The sequence below is a fragment of the Oryzias latipes genome, chromosome 21 (genome assembly GCF_053564925.1).
Source record: "Oryzias latipes strain Hd-rR chromosome 21, Olatipes_Hd-rR_3.1".
Lineage (NCBI taxonomy): Eukaryota > Metazoa > Chordata > Actinopteri > Beloniformes > Adrianichthyidae > Oryzias > Oryzias latipes.
The window spans coordinates 25,020,698-25,040,783 of record NC_136257.1 but is presented as its reverse complement, the minus strand read 5'-3'; the positions used below and the strand labels follow the sequence as shown (position 1 = coordinate 25,040,783).

The window sequence follows — 20,086 nt, the reverse complement described above, 5'->3', positions numbered from 1 at the left end:
ACTACTATCATAAGTCCTGGAAATTGGTAAGGTGGCATAGTTGTTTTAATTTGTTCTAATGTTTGTTTTAAAAACTATAATCTGCATCTGAACTTTAGTCAAGTAAGTATTTTTTTTCCACCTATTTTAAGGACCATTTAAAGATTGGAATTGAACTATCATCATGTTAAAGACTAATTGATTTTGAGGATGAAAAATCTCACCCCAAGTCCCAGTGCCAGGGTAATTTTGAGCAGCCGATGAAACTGCCGTGGCGTTGTCCCAGGGTTCATAGTTCTCTTCACACTCATCTTTCACATGTGCATTGGAGGCAACTTGACTTAAATTTATACTGATCTTTTATTTATACCCAGAAAAAAATGGCAGATAAGAAACATAAGTGGTCTTGATATTGTGTTTTGTCATATCTAGCAGCCAAAAGATTGAAATCCTGCGAAACAATTTTCTGAAGAAATGAAAGAGCGTGCCCTCCTGAACCCTGGAGGAAAATAACCCCATGGTGCGAGGCGGAATATGAAACAGAGGCACAGAATAAGTAAAATAGACAAGTGCACCAGCCTTGTCACTTTTCCATTTGCTGCCCCCGAGTGAGAGCACTTCAAAATTCTCCTCATCTCACATAAGACCTTCATCGTTGTGCTCTATCTACTGTACTGAATACAAAAAAAGTACCATATCAGACAAAGATAACAAGGAGAGGAGCTGCAAAGATGTACTATGTTTCTGTCAGTCATTAGGTAAAATGCAACAGGGAGACCAGCACAACCATAAACATCCCGCACAAGCCACTAAGACTATGGTGAAATGAGTGTCACAGAAATGGTTTGCATGGTTGTGATATTGGACATCACTACAGACTCTTTGCAGCAGTATCATTACACAGTAATAAGAGCACAATCTCCTTTAGAAAAGCATTAAAATCAAATTAGATTATACAAGTACTTGGCTTGATGAGCAGTGAGGGCTGATGGTTCCCTCAATAGTTATCACTGTAAAACTCTTTAAATGCTTGGGCTTTTGTTGCCACTCGATAGAACTTCCCACAAAAGGCCATGAGCTGGTGAAAAAATGCGATTCTGTTAAATTGAACTTGGTGAAAATGTAGGCACCCCCCCTTTTAGGTCTCTTCTGTCTGCCATTCATTGCAAGTATGCTGAATACATAATGGTATCTATAAAACACTGTTGTGGTTTGAACCAGTGTGACATTCAGGGATCAGAGAGCATTGCCATTCTCTGTCCTGTCTGGAACTAATCAAACCACTGAGTGATGACATTTGCTCCAGCAACTCTGCTGGTGTTAGTCAAAGTATTTTGTGAAGTTCAGCTTACGGTATGAGGGAAAGAAATTAGATTCTTTCAGCTAACAGTTTATGTATCTAAACAAACAATAAAACCTGATTAACCTTAAATAAACAACAGATTTATAAAAGTATTTTTAAGAAATCAAACAACATCGTGAAAGGTGGCTAAAAGCAGCAAAGTACATCTGTTTCAATGAGTAGGTTTTTTAATAGTTTCTTAGTTTACTTGTTACCTGAAACCTTTGTCAACTTTCCCCCCAGACTATCAGAAGAGATTTTCTTCAGTATAAATAATTTGAAAATGTATGCATTTTCTTAAAGTCAAGAACAATAAACATCTGTATATTTGCTACAGTAACATTACCATCCTTTGATGCATAGACCCATTATTCCTAACATCCAACTTAAAATGAATTGCAGATTTGGGTAAAGCAGCACCTTTCACCATAGGTTACTTCATCCATCCATCCATCCTGCAAAGGCAGGACACAAACATTTTGTACTTTCAAGTTTTCCATTATTATTTTTTCATGTTTTTATTCATTCATTTATTATGTTTGTTTTTGTTAACCTTAGCATTTCATTTACAGTGCTTTGTACATTTTTTTATTGTGTGCATAATTGTGTTAAATTGTGTAAAAGCACTTTATAAATATATAAAATGACGATGAATGGTTAGTCAAAAAAAATTTAGTTTTTTGTTCATGTTTCAAACAAAATAGTTGTTCATTCTATAGCTAATGTCATGATTTGCTATGCGAGACAGACCCAGACGTTGGACCCCAGAAGGAAACAGAGGAGATTGAGATGGTGAGTAATGAGTTTATTTTCCTGGACGAAGATCCGAAGGTGAGTTTGTTGAAGAAGCTCTGGCGATGTGCTGATATTGGTTTGGTTAGCGGGAGCTATGGCTTGAAGGCGTGGCGTGGTTGGATGTCTTGGCGTGGCTGGGAATAATGGCTTGGCTGGAGCATGGCGTGGATCAGGCAGCTCTTGGGAAACTGAGACTCAGGTGAACACTCGTGGTCTGTGGTCCTGTGGGCGAGGCGGAGAAACAAGATTAGTGAGGAGCAAGAGCATAGAGACCTCACTAGTAGACCAGGCTAAGCACCATAAGGGGCAAAGAACTGGTGATGAATGCTGGAGCTGGATCTCCTTAAGAAAGCTTGTGGTAGATGAGGTGAGTGTCCACAGCTGGTCTCAATCAGAAGGCAGAGCAGAGAGGGGAAGGGGAGGAGAGACTGCCAGAGGCACCATGACAGTTCATGCATTGAAGTTAGATATCTTTGGTTTCACTTCAAAAAAGCCTGTTGACACTGCTTTTCTGGACCAATATTTAGTGACAAACAGTAACTTCTGAAAGTAATTTAAACCATTAATGTCTAAATTTGTTTTCAGTGGCAAGAAAAAATTGTAACTTTTGTTATTGCTTTCAAGCATGTGTAAAGTACGTTTGGAGCAGAAGTGGTTTGATACCTATTTGCATCAATAGCCGCCAGGGGTTTAATGGTATCTGTTTTTGTCAATGATTTTATTTTTTATTTATTTTTTGCTAAGTACTCCTACAATTACTTACAAACCATAAATATTTTGGGAAAACAGCTCTTTTTGTGTTTAATATCAGAAATTTCTCTCAAACTTTGGACAGAAATGACCAGAAGTGTAACTAGAAAGTCAGAGAATTGCTTCTAACCCATCAATCAAGATGACTGTCAAATTAATTAGTAGGAACATGTTACTTTTAAAGGAATTTAGGCTGTTTTTCTTATCACTGGTTTAAAGTCAGTTTTGCTACTGTTGGTAAGATTATTAGAGCATATTTCATTCCAACATTTGTGCCTACTTTGGTTTAAATTGGCAGATATTTGTAAAGGCAGCTCAATCAATGTACCCATTTATCACAGCTGTTTTATGGTTTAATTGGCTGTGAAACATAAATCATATTGTAACCGATACTTTTTATTTTAACATAAAAATACTGTATTACTTTGTTTAATGTCATGGACATTTGTGTTATATCATGTTTTAAAAATGAAAAATAAAACTTAAGTTAAAAAAAATATATACATATATGCTTTATTCAGTCATTTACTGGTGAGTCTTGCTAGCATAGATCAAGCCCCTTAACCCAGTAAACAACCTATTAATTTATTGTTGTGACTTCTTAGGCACAACAAGAAATAAAAAAAAAGTATAAATACATTTTCTTTTAAGAATCCTAAATACTGGGTGGCAGCAAAAATATCTACCCCCCCCCCCCCCCCCACTCATGCAGGACCTGGGTCACAAGAAATATGTCTTTCTGTGAGGATTTTGCATGTTTTCCCTATGAGAACCCCTGTGGGTAGTTTTTCTGGTTTCACTCTAAAATCATGCTTATGTCAATGGCAATTCTGAATTACCCTTTGTGAGTGTGCACGGGTGGTTGTCTATCTCTGTGTGGCCACGTGATGGACTTCCTCTTAACCTTGTGCTACCACATGGTAGTTTGCCATATTGCAGTTTTGTTATTTTTCTTAAATTTCTTTATCTATGCAGGATGTTCTTAAATCCATCAACTAGTAGCAAAAAACCCATCAATCTAAAACAGTTCTGACCTATGCTGAAAGCCAATTTAAACAAGAGGTACAATCAAAAATACCCAAGTATTTCAACTGCCGTGCACACTTTGAAAATCTCTTCTTTACATTCTGCGTGTTTGAGGACAGAAAGATTAGAAACTGCCAAAAAAGAGTACGGATAAGAGATGGAGTGGGACTCTATAAAAGCAAACTACTTCCACCACCTCATGTGAAAATCATACAAAGCATCCTGCAGGCAGCAGGTTCCTTTTATAGCTTCATCTATTACCACACTGTCATTGTTAATTGTCTTCTTTTTACCTCTGCAGGATTCTCCAAATTGGTCCTATCGAATGTGACAGGAGGAAGAGCATTAAGCATCTGACAAGATGATATCTAAGTTCAATTTCCTACCCCTCACCTGATTTATATCTGCAGCAGATCATTTTCCTTTCTGTCATAAAGACCTCTATAAATCAGTGGTGCTTATGGAAGCACTACAGAACAAGGTCTCTGGATTTGTATCCCCTGTGTTTGCTATTAGGAAGCTATTACAGCTACATTTTCTTCCTTCAAACAAAAATGATCAAATCTAATATGGGCAAGATTAGAGCGATAAAGAGAGGAAGTGCTGGAGGAGGTGTTCAGCACATTCCCCTATCTAAACAATATTCTCTAAACTCAATAAAAACAGGGCTTTTTGCTGGTGACACCATTATCCATCTGTTTGGACAAAATTGCTGCATCATAGTATAAATCTGCGATACAAGTGACATATCCTCTAAAATAAAAGGGAACATTAACTGCTCTATCTTCTAGAGGCCATGGGACTAGCTGGCTATATGCTCAGTCAAGTGTGATGGCAGTTATACTGTGTTTTACTAGACTGCAGACAATTATACTTTGCACCTCTCCTCTAAGAAGACAAACTGCCATGGCTTCAACTGAAATGATTTCAAATAGATTTTCCAAAATGTCTGTCGCCAGATTGCTTCCATACATTATTTTACTTAAATGGAAAGAAAAAAAAGAGGGAGCAAATCCACAAATCAATCACAACAGCCCACTTTAGCAGATGGAAAGACAAGAGCTTTGAGTGTGTGTGGGTGTGAGTGTAGTTGATGTGCAGAAAGGGACAGTTATAGGGCGTTCAGTCTCCTTTTTGCGTCTTGCTCATGCTGAAGGATGATACATTGTATGTTTTTAGCAGTGAACTGGGAGTCTTGTGGCTGCAGAATAAAGTATATATGTGAAAGTAAGGTTCTGTAATTAGTTAATTAAAGTGCCAATAATGTGTCATACAGGAAGAGAAAAGAATACACGTTTATTGGGAGACACATACTTTGACACAGAAATATGTATGGCTATGCAAAGGAATTGCGACATGGCAATATGTATAAAACCGAGACTTGGTTTCTTTTGTTTTAAGCTTTAAAGTTCCATCCAATAATCTTTTGATCTGTTTTAAAAATGTTCCCAGTGATCTTTTAAATAGGATTTTTATTCCAAAAAGGTAAAATCAAAAAACCCATCGTTGACTTGGACAAGGTTTTTGCATGGAGACAGGAGTTAATCAGAAATTCGCCTCTGAGTTGTGGGCGAGACTGTTTGCGCAGAGAAAGCTTGTGTTAGTTTCCTCTCATCCCTTTGTATACACTCTTTCCTGCTAGTTTACAGCTGCAGAAATACTCAGATACTCAGCTACATAAATACTCAGAACTGCAGTTTAATTTTCTTTGGTGTTAAAAACACCAAAAACACAATTTTCATTAGAGTGGGTCTTAATTACTAGTATTAACGTTGTACTTGAACTAGGCTCCTCCATATAAATGTATGTCATGTGATGGTCTGTCATTTTCTCCATGCACCATTACTGTTGTAGGTTTTCCCATATAAACAGAAATCTAATGTTTGTATATTTAATATATACATAGATGCTATGTGTGTCAAAATATAGTTTACATTTCTATACAAATGCGATTTTGTTTTAGTGTTCAGTACAGACCAAAGGTTTAGACACATCTTCTCATTCAAAGAGATTTCTTTATTTTCTTGACTATGAAAATTGTAGATTCACACTGAAGGCATCAAAACTATAAATTAACACATGTGGAACTGTATACATAACAAAAAAAAGTGTGAAACAACTGAAAATATGTCATATTCTAGGTTCTTCAAAGTAGCCACCGTTTGCTTTGATTACTGCTTTGCACACTCTTGGCATTCTCTTGATGAGCTTGTAGTGTGTTTGTGCAAAAAAGTAATCAGTTTTGCCTTTAAACATACAAAATCGATGGCCTTGGTGATGTGATCATAGAAAATTGACAAGGTCATGTCTTCCGCAACACTTTGATAGTCAAAATTCTCCTTTTTTTTTAACAATCCACACATTTTCCCTTCTCATATACTTTTCTCATTTGTCCATGTACCTGTCCACCACGGTCATGATCACGGTCTTGCCGGCGGAGAGAGGCAGGCCGGTCACAAAATCTAAGGTGATGTGGGACCAAGGACGACTCGGAACTGGCAGAGGATGCAGGAGCCCAGCAGGCGGTTGGTTACTGACCTTGTTCTGGGCACAGACAGTACAGGCAGCGACAAACTCCTGAGCGTCCCGCGCCAGACTGGGCCACCAGAACCGCCGCCACAGGAAGGTGATAGTCCTGCGAACACCGGGGTGGCAGGTCAGACATGTCGCATGGGCCCACTGAAGAACCTGACTCCTACAGGTCCTAGGAACAAAAAGTCTGTTGGGCGGACCCCCTCCCGGGTCCGGCTCCTGGACCTGGGCCTCCCTGATGTCCTTCTCCAGCCTCCAGGTGAGGGCACCCAGGACACGAGACACAGGAATTACCGTCGTGGGTGTCTGGTCCCCCATGACCGGATCGTGTTGCCGAGAGAGCGCATCTGGCTTGGTGTTCTTGGAGCCAGGGCGGTACGAGACGACAAAATCGAAACGATTAAAGAATAAAGACCACCTTGCCTGTCTTGGGTTCAGCCGTTTAGCGGTCCGGATATATGACAGGTTGTTGTGGTCAGTCCAAACCACAAACGGCTGAACCGCCCCCTCTAACCAGTGCCTCCATTCCTCCAGAGCTAGTTTTATAGCCAGGAGTTCCTTATCCCCCACGTCATACCTGGTCTCAGCTGGTGTAAGCCTTCTGGAAAAAAAAGCGCAGGGATGAAGCTTATTACCTTCACCAGACCATTGAGACAGCACCGCTCCCACCCCCGTATCAGAAGCATCAACTTCTACCACAAACTGATTGGAAGGATCAGGTTGAGCCAAGGCAGGAGCAGTGGTGAACAACCGCTTGAGCTTCTTAAACGCAGAGTCAGCCGCCTCTGTCCAACAAAAGGGCGTGGAGGTGGAGGTTAGACCTGTGAGGGGCGCAGCAACGGAGCTGTAGTTACGGATGAAACGCCGCAGAAAATTGGCAAACCCCAGAAAACGCTGGAGCTGTTTTCTGTTGTTAGGGGCAGGCCAATTAACCACTGCACTCACCTTGGCCGGATCAGGCCGCAACTCCCCCCCTGCGATAACAAACCCCAAAAAGGAAACACAAGGAGAATGAAACACACATTTCTCCGCTTTAACAAATAATCTGTTCTCCAACAACCACTGGAGGACCAGACGAACATGCCGCCTATGTTCGCTGGGATCCCTGGAAAAAATAAGGATATCATCCAAGTAGACAAAAACAAAATGCTGGAGGAAATCCCGGAGTACATCATTGATTAACCCCTGAAAAACCGCAGGAGCATTAGCCAAGCCAAAAGGCATGACCAAGTACTCGTAATGTCCGAGCGGCGTGTTGAACGCCGTCTTCCACTCGTCCCCAGCCTTGATGCGCACCAGATGATAAGCGGTCCGCAGGTCCAGCTTGGTAAAGATTCTAGCTTCCTGCAATGACTCAAACGCAGAGTTCATTAGGGGAAGAGGATACCGGTTCTTTACAGTGATGGCGTTCAAACCCCGATAGTCTATACATGGCCGTAAGGAACCATCCTTCTTCCCCACAAAAAAGAAGCCAGCCCCCAAAGGAGACGAGGAGGGTCTAATGAGGCCGGCCCTCAGTGAATCAGCAACGTACTGTTCCATAGCCTCTCTCCGACCTAGACAGATTATACAGGTGGCTCTTAGGTAATGGAGCTCCGGGCTGCAAGTTAATGGAACAGTCATAAGGTCTGTGGGGTGGCAGAGAAAGAGCCTGAGACTTTGAAAAGACCTCCCCCAAGTCATGGTACTCCGGTGGCGCCATGGAGAGGTCTGGTAAGGGCGGCTGCCCAACTGAGGCTGCGGGGCCAGGCTCTGGATGTCGAGCTGAGCGCAAACAGGTCTCATGGCAATGGTTACTCCAACTAGTAATACTACTAGCGGACCAATCAATGACCGGATTATGTTTCAATAACCAGGGGAACCCCAACACCACCGGGTTCTGCGGAGATGAAAACAGAAAAAAACGGGTGTACTCATGATGGTTACCAGATAAAATGAGGTGGACGGGGTCAGTCACCTTGGAAATGGTTGCAATGACCTAGCCGTTAAGCGAAACAACCTGTAATGGACGGGGAAGCAACCTGGTTACAAACCCAGCCTGTGTGGCCAGCTCGGCATCCATGAGATTCTGCTCAGAACCTGAGTCTAACAAAGCCCTGATGGGTACCCCCCCTTTCTGAAAAACTAGGTGCCCCTCCAAAAAGCAAGCATTGGAAATAGGTCTAGTGGGCGTTTCTCCGTCGCTCGTCAGTGTGCCCACTCTTAGTGACGAGCGGTGGCTTTTGGGCAGTCCCGGCAGAAATGACCCCGCTTCCCGCAGTAAAGGCACTCACCAGCCGTCATCCGTCGTCTGCGTTCGGAGGTGGTGAGAGACCCTCGACCCAATAACATCGGTTCCTCAGTAGAAGGAGCTGGGGTGTCTGTGGAAACAGGATAGTCATGAGGAGATTGTGGCGCTACTCCTCCTGCTGGGGAGAATGAGCCCACGCGTCGCTCTCGCCGGCGATCCTGCAGCCGGTTATCAATTCGGATTGCCAGCGCGATGAGGGCATCTAGGGATGACGGCAAATCCAGCGGCGCCAGCTGGTCCTTCAGCTCATCTGACAGGCCCTCCAGGAAGGCATCTGTAAGCGCTGCGGGGTTCCATGCGCTCTCTGAGGCGAGAGTCCGGAAGTCGATTGCGTAATCCGCCACTCGGCGTCCTCCCTGACGCAGCCGCATCAGCGCTCGAGCAGCCTCCCGGCCTGGTCTCATATGCTGGAAGACCTGTGTAAAGGCTTCTAGGAAAACCGGGAGGGAATCAAAGGTGGCGGCCCCACGTTGCCATTCTGCCGTAGCCCACGCTCCGGCCCTGTCCGTAAGGTGGGAGATGATGAACGCCACCTTGGCGCGATCCGTAGGGTACGTGGCTGCCTGGAGCTCAAAATGCAGTTCGCATTGCGTAATGAATGCCCGACAGTCCCCCGAAGCACCGGAAAACCTCTCAGGTCGGGCCAGCGGAACCGCAGGAGTGAGGAGCGCCGGAGCCAAAGGTATGGACGCCGAGGAAGACGGCTGAGGCGGATGGGATGGCGAAGACGATCGGATCTCTCCTGCCAGCTGATCAAGCCGATCCCCGATCGCAGACCATTGTTGCTCTTGACGGGCGGACATCTCCAGCATACCCCTCCGAAGGAAGTTTAGCTGTTCATCTTGCTGGCGGATGACCCACTCCTGGGCGTTGGAATCAGAAAGCGGACCCTCTGCTCCCGCTGCATCCATGATTGACGGGATCGTTATGTCAGGCTCGACGCGTGGATGCAAAAGCAGGAACACAGAGGTACGTTGAATCAAGGTTTCTCTATCTTTCCTTTAATCTCGAAGTACAAAGAATGCAAAACGATCCCGTGACAGACACTGGGTGGAGGAACTTAAATACACAGCAATGATGAACAACAGGTGTGCGAACAGGTGCAATTCATAAACAGAAGTAAAGGTGGAGGCAACACAAACGGGAGAAACCGGAAGTAACCAAAATAAAGGCCCAAAGAACCCGGAAACCCCACAACCAATCTAGAAAGCGAAACAAACTAACCCACCCTGGCCCCTGAACCTCACAGTAAACCTCCTCTCCCAGTTTCTCTTGCACCTCACAAGGTCCGACCCACTGACAGTCCAACTTAGGGTGCCAGTTATTTTTCTCCTTTAAGCCAAACAGCCAGACACCGGGTCCCACCTTGAAGTCTTTTACATTGTCTTTCATGTTGTAGTTCTTTTTCTATTTTATTACCACTCTCTGCTGCTGGTTTCCAGCAATGGTATGGTCTGAAGCTTTCTGATGTATTGTTGTCCTGGTGGAGCCACTGACAAGTCAGGTTTTATACGAGCAAGACAGGTGTAAATAAGAGGGAGTCAAAGCCTTCCTAAATCAGCTGAATAGATGCTCACAGTCCAGCATTCGAACAAAGTTACACACCTTCCTCTGCAGGTGAAAGAGATGAGGATAAATACAGGGAAAAACCTAAAAAAAAAATCCATGTATAATAGGAGGCAAGCATAAAGATTCTCTTTAAGTCTCCTAGGATGGTGGGTCGTGGTCAGTCCTTTACGACTGATGCCTTCACCTCCAATCCTGTGCCTCAGAAACTCCAGTTTTTTTCTCATGAACAGCACTTGTCTGGGTGAAAGATAAGACTTGCTTGTGCTATTCTCTGAAAGGACCTTTTGTCAGTGATTGCTGTGCTGCTTCAAAAGAGCCCCCGTGCACCAGAATCTCATTCAAGCAGACCAGACACTTTTAATAGAGGATGTGGCCACCCTGTGACAGTGGTAGCACTTCTCCGTCTCCATCAGACACTCAACATGGTCTGCGTGCTGCACAAGCCAAAGCTGACAACAGGGTACTGCAAGAATCCTCCTCTAGTGGAGAAAGCAGTCTTTGGTCTGGCTTCAATGCTAAGTAGCACCTGTCAGTACCCACTGGCGGGAGTTTTCCTTGTTAGACCCAACGAGAAAAATCAAGATGAACCAGAATCCAAGTCAAGGGACTCATCTTTGTGGAGCAGTGGAAATGAGTCGTTCTTGTTACTGTTCAATTACCAGTATCCCACACAGAACCACATTTTCTAAATTTCTTCTACATTCAATGATACCTTCATACAGCTTCTACTAAGTTGCACTGTCAGAAGCCATCTGATGTGCCAGGGGGAGATAACAAAGGCATATATTGATGGGAGATGCATCAACTGTGTCACTCTTGTGTTAGACCAGGTGTGTAAGGCAAAAAAGTCCACTGACAAGCCACTTACCCAAATACTTATCATTTGTTGTCCCAGCATTAGATTTAAATCTCAAGTCATGGTTTGGAGCTTAAAGGTAGTGGTTTCCAGCGGCATTAAATGGTGGAACCACATCACTCCTGAACAGTGGGGCAGCACTACATAAGATGCCCTCTTTAGGGTAATGGGAACATGGCAGAAGTCGCCAGAATTAGTACAGCCAATTTGGTCCGATCTGATCAGTTCTATAAGCTTATTGACTTATGCTGGCTTCTCAGGCCGTGGTTTGTTCCTCTTGCCCCACAGTGCTTGCAAAAGGGTTGTAACTGCTGGTCTGTTTTTTTATAGAAGCTCCAAACAATTCTCTCTCCAACCCTGTCTCCATAGCCTCATGTAAGTTACAAGGGCTCAATTTCAGAGGTCAAAACAAGGGGTGGTTCAGTTGTCAGTCTCTGTCAATTTGCCAGCTCTGAGCGCAAAGCACAAAAAGATTGGTTACATTGTCCAAAACGTCCCTGCAAAGCCCCAACGAAAACCCTCTGGTCACCCAGTTCATTTGGGCAAGCCAACAGCAGACACTGTAAGACTTCATCTGTGAGGTGCAGAGCCAGAAGTGTTTTAATATTCTAAGATCAGCCTGCTGCCGATGCCAATAGCTGAAATCGGAAATAAAAGGCTTCCAAGTCAGCCTCACCGAAGTATTTTGGTGTTTACAGTATTCCCCCTTATTCGCGGGGGTTAGGGACTAGAGACACTTGCGAAAACGCAGAATTTGCAAATACAGAGAAGCAACCACCCACCCCACACCCCGTTGGCTAAAGAATCCATCAGCCAACATGCTAATTCTTGTGACAGTAGCTAGCCTTCTTGCTGCTGACACTGGAGTTTAAGTCAAATTCTGTTTAGATTCACTGAGAAAAGCATATTTGTACAATCACTCTTTGATATTTAATATTTAAAAGAAATAGGATTGAACACAGAAAGAAGACAGATCAAAACAGCTCTAAAACATATGATTTTCTTTTACGTTGTTACGATTGTTACATGTTCTTGCAAATGGGACGACCAAGGCAGTGTTCAGACAGCATTTAAAATGGAAATGATCTCAGTAGAAAGCAGGTTGAGCAATCCATATGGAGTTAATTCAGTCTCAATAATCAGAAATGCACACAACCGGTTTTACAAATGCACACGCTCCGATTCACAAATGTCATTTTATGCAAACGTGAAAAATAAATTCGGAAATACACACCCTGTGTTTCACAAACACACAGATTGTGTTTCACAAATGCACACTAAATGTTTTACAAATGCACAATAAGTGTTTCTCACAAATGTGCACACTGTGTTTCACAAAAAACATTTTAGAAATTCACAATAAATGTATCAGAAATGCACAGTAAGTGTTTCACAAACATGATTTTTAGGTACACATGTGATGTGAACTCACAGATCATTCGAATTGCAGACTGTGCATTCAAAATTCCGTTCTCGTTTGTGAATCTCCCCGTGTGTGTGAGAGATTTTTCTACGGTGAATATTGAGACTCATCTGACGGAGCGGGTCAACTAATCTCACCATTGGCTAGTGAATCTGTCAATCAAACTCATCGGCAAAGCAGGCGGGTTCGCTTTTAGCCAATCGAATGGCCCCTTACACTTTCTTTACGCTTTCTGCGGGTGGCAAAAGCCCCGCCCATGTTTGATTCTGTACCAGTCGGTCGTTAGCGTGTTAGCCTTAGCATGGCTTGTCGGTTTATTGCCTTCGGTTGTCAAAAATTACTGGCTTGTGCAACTTTTCAGTGGACCTGGAAGCAAGGCAACATTGGTTGAATGCAGTTGACATTGAATCCATCGAACTCTGTACTGGTCATGAGATTTAAAATGAATGTTTCACTCGGGATTGTTTGTACGTTACTTATTCTCTTAGCTTTCATGCTAGCGTCATTTCAACACTCAGACACGGTTTTGATCATATGAAGGTGGAGGAGAAAAATCTTCAACTTCCACAGGTGTTGTGGAGAAACTGGCATCACTTTGCTCCGTACCACGCAGTGGGACTACATTACCTTAAGTTCATCTCACTGTCAATCACAGATACCCAATACACATCCCCTGCTCAGCCCGAAGTCACTTTGCTTGACCTTAATTTTATTTTTTTAATAACTCAAATGTCAGTGATTTTATATTGTAACCATATACATATACACCTCTTGGCCAGGTCACCCTTGCAAAAAAGATCCTCATCTCTCTGGGTTTTATAGCTGGTTAAATACTACACAACAAAAGATGGTCATAGAACAACAAAGTGCAAACATTCACCCTTTATTGCAGAGTAAAATTCAGTGAAAACATGGACAGATTAAAACATCAAAATTTAAGCAAATGTGGGATCTCTACTGATTTGAATTTTATTTAAACTGGAACTAATTTTCATAACTTCCTTACATACAATGAAGTCCCTTGAACAATACAGCAGTATTGATTTGAACTCTGTCTTGCTCTCCTCAGTCTCTCTTCTTCTGTATGAAATTATGTCGCCTAAATTAAGTTCTAAACACACTGGACAGTAAAGATGTAGGTCCACTCCCAAACGGTGTGAATTCCACAATGGATTGATGTCGTCTTGCAGTTCCAACATTTGTGGACCCAAAAGAGGACTGTCCCATACCAGGACATTGATCCCAGGATGAGGTTCAGTCATGGATCCACTCTCCTCCCATTCAATCTCTGGAGCCAGCATACCCTGACAAAAAAAAAAAAAAAAAAGATACTGTTTATGAACAGCACTGTTTTTTTGTGTTTTAGATTATGTAGGAACAGTGACCGACTAATAATAACTTATACTGTTGCTTGCAGACAGACCTCATATCTCCATAACTGTTTATAATTTGCAAATAAGTGAACCTTAACAAAGTAGTGACATTAGTACATCTGATGGCTCATAATGCCATGCATTGTGATGCATTTTGAACTTGCAGATGTGCTATTCTTCCTACAAACAAACAATTTAGGGAAATTGTTTGCACCACACAACAATAATCCTTTTCATTCATTTTCGATGAAAATTCACTGTAGTCATTATGATTTCATGATACTCTTCTTGATACTTTCCACTTTAGTCAAACTGCACACAAATCAGTTGTCCAGTACAGTGAGATTAAATAAAGCATTTACCCGGGGATCAGAAACAGGGTTCTGGGTCAAGCCCAACTGCCACAGCTGATTTGGTGTCATGCTTTGCTCCGTCCTGATTGGATGGGTGTCCCACGCGTCACTAAAGACATCCAAACTGGCCTGAATGCGTGGTAGAAAAATGTAATGGCAGCAGAATACGTGATGTGACTGATATTGAGCAAGTCTTGGTCCTCAGGAGAGTGCAGGATGTTGTAATATAAACCAGTAACACTCACGAAGACATCACACCAGAGGAGCTCAATCCTGTATTTGGAAAAAAGCAAAACGAAATATTATATTGTCAGATTTATTTTTAATACATCATTCACTTTTATGTATCAGGGCTCCAGACTTACTTTTTTCACTAGGAGCATAGTGGCCCCTAACTGAAAATTTTAGGGGCACAACCAGAAAATTTAGGGGCGCATACCGTAAATCAACATTCTAACCAAATCTACTAATTTCCACTGTATTACAAATAAATACTTTAATAATAGATGCAGAAATTACAATGTGCTGTTTCTAATTCAGTGTCATATTTTATTCTGCACTTTTGAAGATGCAACATGAAGGTAAACTGACAGCACCATCGCTGTCACGACAGTACAACTAAGTAAAAATAGGATAAAAAATACCATACATTTAGAATAAAAAAAGTTTTTAGTAACAAGTGATTACCGTAGTAACCTTTCGTAATTTCACAGTTTCAAACAATACTTAAATGTATGTAAATATTAGAGGATGGAAATTCATGTTGGTGACACCAAATAGGTTTAGCCAAGATGCACAATAAGCGTGTTTGAGATCACCCAGATGGACGCAACACTGCACAGATCACCTGGTGTGTGACGTATATTTTTGTTTTTGCTCCAACATCACCTGTCAATCAAAACAAAAATATCACGAGAAAGGGGTGAGAGCAAGACACCAATCAGAGCGAACGCAGCTGGAAATTTAGTATTGAACTGACTAAAAGCTGCCCTACAGACTACAAAACAATGCATTATGGGACATGCGTCCTGATGGGTTTTTTGTAGTTCACTGATCAATTAAAATAATTTAAAATACCAACTGATTAAAAAAAGGCTACATCCATTACAAAACATTAAAATAATTATAAAAGATGTAATATCACAGCTCATACTTAGGGGGAGAGGCATATTAAAACGAAATTGAATGTTAAGGACAACTCCTAATTCCTGGTCTCTTTCAGTCTCGCTGCAGCTTCGATTTCATGCGAGTTTGAGACCCCTGCTGTACACTCTGTCACTGGTACACTAGCTGCAGGTCGGAAGAACGAATCAATAGTTCGCTTGCTCATAGCTCAGACGCACATATCAGGTTGTGATGATATTTGTCTCCGTTTCCTTCCCACGGATGTTTACGCGCGCTCGATTATCTCTAGGCCCCGCCCCTCCACATATTTTAGCCACTTGCAGTGACTTTCCCTATTCTTCTCAGACGCATTGGCCGCCTCAGGCATCACTCAATGAAACGCGAGTGTGTGCTCGCGTGTGCTCCAGTCTCATGAGTATTCGCGCGAGTGTGTGCGTCTGCCTGCGTGCGTGTGCGCTCGCGTCTCATTGATGATTTCATCTCTCATTTCATCGATCATTGACGTGCTCCTTTCATGTTTAATGTATAAAAAATACGGAGGGTGGAGGAGGCAAATTTACTGGTAGCACATGTGCGACTGGGTGTAAAATTCAGTCGCACACTCTCAAATTTTGGTCGCAAAATGCGACCAAATGGACGCAGTCTGGAGCCCTGTGTATATATTAAAGCTTCTAAAACTAGGTTCAACTCACCGTTGATTGTGTGTACACTTTTCCCACAATGAAGCCGTTTGTGTCAGTTGTACGTACTGTGAGCATTAACTCGGCTATGCCCACATTTCTCCTCCGTGATCTCCTCTCACCCTGACAATAACATGAAAATCATGTCTCAAACACATAATTACAAATGCATCGCCAATACGGTACACATCAGTTTAAAATGTAATGTTCTTATGTATGATGCCAATAAGTAGAATTTCTAGGTTAAAAAAATTGCAGGAGTGGGTTGTGTTAGGGGGGGGGGGGGGGGGGATAAAATGTTATTCATGAGGGGAAAGAGTTTTAGAGTTGCCTTTGTTTATGGAGAGGAGTCTAAAAAAAGTAATTTTATTTTTGTACAAATAACCAAGTACTTATACTGCCTGATATGTGAATAAAATATTTCTTTATGAATGACATGAATACCTCAGAGGAAAGCCATAAACGTTCACAGCGTCACTGAAGAAGGCCAAGTGGGTGTCTGCACAGTTGTTCTTTGCTATCTTCAGGTACAGGATACATGGAATACAAGTACAAATACTTTCAACTGACAGATGTTTACGGCGGCAAAAATGCTAAATTCCCAATTGACAGGTAAAACAGTAATACAATAGGATGATAAAATATGAAATAGAATAGAATAGAAGGGTATTTAATAATCCCTGAGGAAAATTTTTTAAAATGGCCATCTTAAAAAAACACGTAAACACACATGCATTACAAATAGAAATATCACAAAATAAAAAGATTGATAAAAAAAGGTAAATAATTGGAAAATCAGTGGGTAAAATTAAAAGAAATTACTTGTAAGATGCCCTGCCAGAGAGTTGTATTGCCTGATGGCACGAGGAACAAAAGATTGTCACGCTGTCACCCTTCAGTAATTCCTAGAGAATAAATAAAAACACAACAAACATGGATTAGATCATTTAGCTGTCTTATCTTAAATTACATAATTTTCAAATATATGAAAGGGGAATTTTTTTAAAACACTCTTGCTATGATTACTTGAGCTTGTAGTAAAGAACACCTTTAAAAAAATCAGAGACAAGACACTGATCACAGGAAGCCTGTGTGTAATACTTACAGTAACTTCTACTCAAATCACTGTTGACAGCTGATTTCTCCCATCCGCCCTTTCTGTGACTACTTATCGACTACAAAACAGCCTAAAAACATAATGTTTGGGATTCTTGTCATTACGTCATTGGAAGTAAAGAGATACGGGGATTTTAGTGGCTGTCACTCTGACACAATCTCACAGGGCTGGTCAGCACAATACGGGTTCTAACGTTAGAAACTTAATGAGGCTTCTTTCATTCAACAGTGGATTCACGTCTGTTATATTTAAAAAATGCCGTTTTCATGAATGTCATATGAATTAACTTTGTTGCACATATCCACCCCGTCTTAAAGTCTGGGTTGTGAAAATGCTGTGTCTAACTTTAACCCGGATCGCGTTTACATAAAGGCAGCACACGGAACAACTAGCTAGTTAGCATAGCATAGCATCAGTGTTTAAACAAATCGCCGTCTCCAAATCAATACTTTTTATTAAACTTTCTTTGCTGCTGTAAATCCGGCATGCTTTTCCCCTTAGTTCCTTATGAATCATGTTAAGAACCTACAGATCATTGGCTATAGACGCTAGCTTGAACCGACACCGGCTTGAACTTCACTCACACTCACACAGACACAACTTGCACAGGCTAAGCAAAACAAAGCTGAGCTAATTTGCGGTGGGGGTACTCTGCAAACGACTCGGCTGCAGTGTTCATAAAGCATTCACACGTCACTTGGCAAAGGAGAACGCTTCAACTTGGTATTCAATAACATTACAGGACGTACAACGAGGGAATGATCAAATAAATGCATTACTTACGGGCTGAGACTGATCCCGTTCAGAAGACCTCTCCGCCATGTTTGCCGCCCGCGTCCTTTCAACTGCTGTGCTGAACAGCTCCCTCCCTCGTCACTTTGAAAGTGAGGAGTGTAAGGGGCCATTCGATTGGTTAAAAGCAAACCCGCCTGCTTTGCCGATGAGTTTGATTGACAGATTCACTAGCCAATGGTGAGATTAGTCGACCCGCTCCGTCAGATGAGTCTCAATATTCACCGTAGAAAAATCTCTCACACACACGGGGAGATTCACAAACGAGAACGGGATTTTGAATGCACAGTCTGCAGTTCGAATGATCTGTGAGTTCACATCACATGTGTACCTAAAAATCATGTTTGTGAAGCACTTACTGTGCATTTCTGATACATTTATTGTGAATTTCTAAAATGTTTTTGTGAAATACAGTGTGCACATTTGTGAGAAACACTTATTGTGCATTTGTAAAACATTTAGTGTGCATGTGTGAAACACAATCTGTGTGTTTGTGAAACACAGGGTGTGTATTTCCGAATTTATTTTTCACGTTTGCATAAAATGACATTTGTGAATCGGAGCGTGTGCATTTGTAAAACCGGTTGTGTGCATTTCTGATTATTGAGACTGAATTAACTCCATAAATCCAGGGCATCTTAGTGGTGGACATTAGCCTGTAGGTTTCACTGTACTGTGAATGTGCACACGATTCCAGGGATATTCCCTGTTGCCAGGCATAATTAATGGCTTTACAGTCTTTGAGGCCATAATGCTCATCAGTTATTAATTAGAAATTCGTTTTACTGAATAAATAACACTCAAGATTGATGACCAAATTTGTAATTAGGTTCTTGGAGCAATGCTCAGTTAAAAAAGGCTGCTACACCTCATTCGTAAACCTGTCCTGCCACTGGATTTAGGCAGTAGAAGCACAAGAGTTAATTACCATAGGTTATTCTAGGTTGTCTGTTTTAACAACTCATGATCCTACATAGTCGTATATTCTAGGAAACAAAACCACCAATGTCTGAAGCATCAATTTGAAAACAAGTCTGTGTCACTGATAAATGGTATAACATACCAGGTTATTACTAGCCTATGGTTGCTATATTACAAAAGCATGGTGGTTCCTTCCAGCCATCATATGCTGTTTTTAAATGACATGAGAGAACTGTGAAAACCCAAGCCATCTATGACTCACTATTGATTTTACACATAAGACTCAACCACTGTTGATAGGGTTTTTGATATATTTTCTCGCTACCGCCAGTCCCTTTGGAGTTTTGTGGAAAATAAGCCAGTCAATATACACCTATTAGGATTTCTTGATCTGAGCCCATAAACCGAAGGTCAGTCGTGGTTCTCGCACTCATTGCTTTTTAATAGAGGAGACCAGAAACCTAAAAAGGCTTTGAGGATGACCCATTAACACTTAATGCTTTTTTTCTTACATTCAGCTTTAAGGCTATTCTAAGTTGCACAGATGAAGACCCTCAACAAAAACAATGATTAGAGAACTCGATGGGAAAAGCATTACTCTAATGCTTTTCATCTGTCATCAAGGGGTAGAATGAGCAATGGAAATACTCTACACCTCCCCCTTTTTTTCTAATACTAGAATCTGGGCTATTAGCAATTTATAATGGAGATCAAGAAGTAGTCATTGGAGAATGAAGACAACTGTCTGGACCCACTCCTAATTGGCTTTATGTTCTCTTTCTGATATATGACTCACAACTACTATAGAGTCCTGTGGATTTTATTACCCTAATAGGACTCAGTAGCTGGATTTACTAACAGATAGTGGGTCAGAAAGGACATAAAAAGCAAAAATGTTAATTAATATCAATAATGGCCAATTATTTGTTTGACAGAGAGATCCAAGCTAGTTCTGTGCTCTAATGACTCTGGGCTAACTTGAAGGGAAGCACTGGTGAATTAGCATAACTGTGCATGTGCACTCCATGGAAGTACCCAGCAAACATCTGTTATGTTAGAAATTCAAATACAATTCCTATTAGTAACCCTAGCTGTGGTTGCATAATCAGTCATTCTTCTCTGGCCATTTTGGAAGCGCTAACAATGCCCTTGTGACTGGTGCA

The 20,086-nt window shown here is 41.7% G+C and overlaps 1 long non-coding RNA gene across 2 annotated transcripts; it reads right to left on the bottom strand.

Annotated features, from left to right (window-relative positions):
• Positions 1 to 13,429: 13,429 nt before the first annotated feature.
• Positions 13,430 to 18,108, bottom strand: LOC144988660 (uncharacterized). 2 transcript variants are annotated; one of them, XR_013652622.1, is made up of 7 exons: positions 17,994 to 18,108; positions 16,916 to 16,998; positions 16,538 to 16,614; positions 16,106 to 16,216; positions 14,534 to 14,561; positions 14,298 to 14,417; positions 13,430 to 13,866 (listed from the first exon to the last, which is right to left on the bottom strand). It is a non-coding gene; the product is annotated as an uncharacterized LOC144988660 (long non-coding RNA). The 2 variants fall into 2 exon arrangements; XR_013652621.1 differs by lacking the exons at positions 13,430 to 13,866; positions 14,298 to 14,417 and having other exon boundaries at positions 14,418 to 14,561.
• Between the last annotated feature and the right edge of the window lie 1,978 nt (positions 18,109 to 20,086).